Source organism: Humulus lupulus, chromosome 1, assembly GCF_963169125.1.
Source record: "Humulus lupulus chromosome 1, drHumLupu1.1, whole genome shotgun sequence".
In the NCBI taxonomy this organism is placed as follows: Eukaryota; Viridiplantae; Streptophyta; class Magnoliopsida; order Rosales; family Cannabaceae; genus Humulus; species Humulus lupulus.
Genome location: NC_084793.1, coordinates 157,019,782 through 157,023,666, shown reverse-complemented (window position 1 = coordinate 157,023,666; position 3,885 = coordinate 157,019,782). Strand labels below are relative to the sequence as shown.

The 3,885-nt window shown below is 44.9% G+C and overlaps 1 pseudogene; it reads left to right on the top strand.

Moving 5' to 3' along the window:
• Window positions 1–600: 600 nt before the first annotated feature.
• Window positions 601–709, top strand: LOC133813387 (U6 spliceosomal RNA; annotated as a pseudogene).
• Window positions 710–3,885: the final 3,176 nt, after the last annotated feature.

Genomic DNA, 3,885 nt, shown 5'->3' with positions numbered 1-3,885 from the left:
CCACTAAGACAAGTTCTTTAGAAACCAGAGGCCACAAGACGATTACTCAAGTGGGCAGTGGAACTAGGACAGTTTGATATCACTTATCATTCGAGGATGGCAATAAAAAGGACAAGCATTGTAACGTCCCAAACTTACCTAATAAGGCTTAGGGCCTTGATTAGGGGGCCAAGATGGCAATATATGGAGATATATGATTATTTGTTATATTTAATTGTAATTATGTGGATTATGTGGTAATATGACTAGTTGTGCATGTTTAGAGGTATTAAATATGCATGTGGGCCTGTTTCTTATTAGATGGGAAATTTTAATAATTTAGCCTGTTATGGGCATATTGTATATATATATAAGAGCATATATGTGATATATGTATGAAACCACATTATTATGTGGGTTTATTTGGGTTACTCGACACGAGACGATCCTAGGGAGCAGGTTAGCGGGAAAGTCACAACCAGACCCAATACCCAACTCGGGGCGAGTCAAGGGGTATTTTGGGTATTTCTCATTTAATTGGGTTATCGGGTAATGGAAATGAATAATTGGGGATATATTTGAAGATATTGAGTTTAGGAGGGAATACTGGGGAATTTGACCGTTTTTTCCCTTCGAGGACATCCGATAAAATTGGAACGATACAGAGAACATTAGCATGGCCCCTGTGCAAGTCTAACACAATTTAAAGTACAGAGTGTAACAGTTTCTTATTAGGAGGACATTAGAACTTAGTATTAGAGCTGCTAAGGTTTAAGGTTTCCTGAAGACTGGCCAGACATGTACACTTGCCACTAAAGACAAGCTCGACTCAGGGTTCGGTAACTATTAGGTGTTTATATGTTTAAATGCTTAAACACGATATGATTGCCTTATCTGTGTGCCTGTTTAGGAAGCATGAAATAATCTGATAGGGCCTGGCTTTTGACTGTTGCATGAATGATAAAGAACATGCTTATTAGAACGTTAGTGCTTGTGAATGCAAGGAAACCTCTTATTAGCATTGTTATTTGTGTATGGGCCAGGAAATGCTTATTAGCACTGCTAACACTGGCAGGGATTAAGGAACATGCTTAGTAGCTATGTTATACTTGCGTAAATGCTTAGATATGTATATGTGCATTGTTAATTGTTGATAGATATCAAGAAGTGCCTATTAGCACTATGAATGAATATGCTGAGTGATGGCATGCTTATTAGCATTGCACTTGTTGTTTATCTATTTGATCTTGGATCGTCATGCGAAAAGAGGTATATTTATTACTTTCCTAACGACTAATTTGATCATTGTAGGGTGGATTGAGTAACAGTATGAATCCTCGAAGGTCAGAGAGGTTGGCTAGCCAAGAGTTACAGGCTAGTGAAGGGAATGACCAGGGCTAGGCCCCACCGCCAGCTCCAGAAAACTGGCAACAGGTGCTTGCTGACATGCAAGCAAGATTAGAGAGGCAGAAAGAAGAGATACGCCTTTTGAGACAGCAACAGGTTCTAGCAGGGAACCTACAGCCCGCGGTACCGACAGTAATACATCCAGAGGTACTAGCAGTTGTACAGCCCTAGGTAGGGGGAGATAGGTGGGAACCCCTATATGAGAGGTTTAGGAAGCAGCACCTCCAGTCTTTGAGGGCAGCTCAGACCCACTGAAGGCTGAGCAGTGGATGACTATGAAAACCATCATCCTAGATTTTATGAGGGTAGGTGGTAACGAGAGAGTGGCCTGCGCCACTTATATGTTTCAAGAAGATGCCCAAATATGGTGGGAGGTGGTATCACAAACCAGAGCGGTAGCCACCATGGAATGGGAAGAGTTCAGTACCTTGTTCAATGAGAAATACTACAACAACGTAGTTAAAGCTGCGAAGGCTAAGGAATTTAGCAAGTTTCTTTAGGGTAACATGACAGTGACTAACTATGCCCTAAAGTTTGACAGATTGGCCAAATTTTTCGGGGATCTAGTGCCCACTAATGGGACCATAAGATAGGTTTCTTCAGGGGATACAACCTATGATAGCCCAGGATGTTTGTATTACTACAGTGCTAGGATTGACTACCTATGCACAGGCCGTGGAGAAGGCGCTGACAGCTAAGAGTGTAGAGAATTAGATCGAGTGTGACAATGCAGCCAAAAGGGATTCTAGGAGGATGGGACCTCCATTTCTAGGTTTTGGTAGGGGCAGAGGCCCTAGTGAACAGAAAAGGAAGACTCCAGATATATTTTCAGCTTCAGGGCTGGATAGGAGGCCACGGGGCATACAAACGGGCCACTAGAGTGGAGGTGAGACTTGGAGGGCATTTCTAGAGTGTGCTAGGTGCCAGAGGCGCCATATTGGAGAATGTCGGGCGAAAGCCTGCTTTGTTTGTGGTAGTGTGGGGCATCTAAAGAAAGACTACCTAAGAGCGAGAAAGGAGGAGCCGAAGAAAGTGGATAGTCTAACGCCGGCTCGGGTGTTCACCTTGACCTAGGCAGAGGTCGAGGCTAGTCCCTCGGTAGTTACAGGTTAGCTTTTGTTATCTAAAAAACAGGCACGGATGATGTGGCAAGTGATTTCTAACACGTGGCTGACACCTGGAAGAATTATGTTCGACTATCGACCAGTAAGACATTGCAAGTACGGAGCTGAGTTTTATCACGACCAGCATTGTCGTACATTATAGATATTTCAAAGATAATCTTATAGGGATCATTGTCATATCCGAGATTATCTCCCATGATTTACTGAATATCCGATTAATTAGGAAAGAATATCTGTAACTAATTCATGTAATCTTCCTTGAGCCTATAAATAATGAGAAGATAGCTCAAGGAAAGGACTTTTGGCTTTCTAATTACTGGAGATTAGAGATTTATGAGTGAGCTAGAGCTATCACATTCGATATATTGTTTTTTTCTTCAGAGGTTGGTGAAACTCATTGAACCCCAGTTCTTTGATCACTCCTTTGAAATATTATATCAATAACAACTCAAGTGGGCGTAGGTTATTACCAGATTCTGGGGCCGAACCACTATAAATTCTTGTGTGCTTTACTGTTTTTGTCATTATTCTCATTTCAACATATCTGTCTACATCAAGCATTTTTGACTCCGTGTCAGTTGACCAAAATCAGGGTCAACATTCTGGTGCTTTCATTGAGAGCTTGATATAATATTGTTGAAGTATCAATGGCGAAAACAACAAAGAAGACTGGGCAGGCGGCTAGCGCTGCACCATCTCAACCGCCACCTCCTCCAAACGTGACCGAAGATGAGCCACATTTGGAATTGGATGAGGAAGAACTGGATTATGAGATGCTGAAGAATACCCTGGGGGTATTGCAGGACGAACTGGCCAATCTGAGGGCCAGCCAGGAAAGCAGTGCCGAGATTATGGCACAGCAGCAACAAGATGGACCGTCGCCAGAGGGAAGCCATGGCAGCCCTCGAAGCAGCCCTACAGCTGGCTAGGAATCAGGCTACACCTGCATCGCAGCCTGATCAACCTTCAAATGGGCCACCCCAAAGGGGCCCTAATCCTAGCCCGCCGATCCAGCCCTCGAGCCCCCAAAGGCTCAAGCAGCAACCAATGCCTCAGGATGATGTCCCTCTAAGGGATCTTGAAGCGCAGCCTCCATCCCAGGCTGGTCGTGGCAATCCCTCGCAGTCAAGGCAGAATAGGGTCGGGCAGCAGCCCCGCAGTCCTAGACGCCATAGGGGCGAAGAGCCGAACCCACCGAGCAGAAGGCAGTGTCCTTCTAGTAACAGAAGGAACTCGGAGACAGGCTCCGCAGTCCGGGGCCTCCCACGGCATGACAATGCACGGAGACCCACCGACCAACGCAGGCCACCCTTAAACGCTCGGGACGTTCCAGCCCGAGGAGGCAACCGAGGGAATAGTCAATCCCACCATGGCC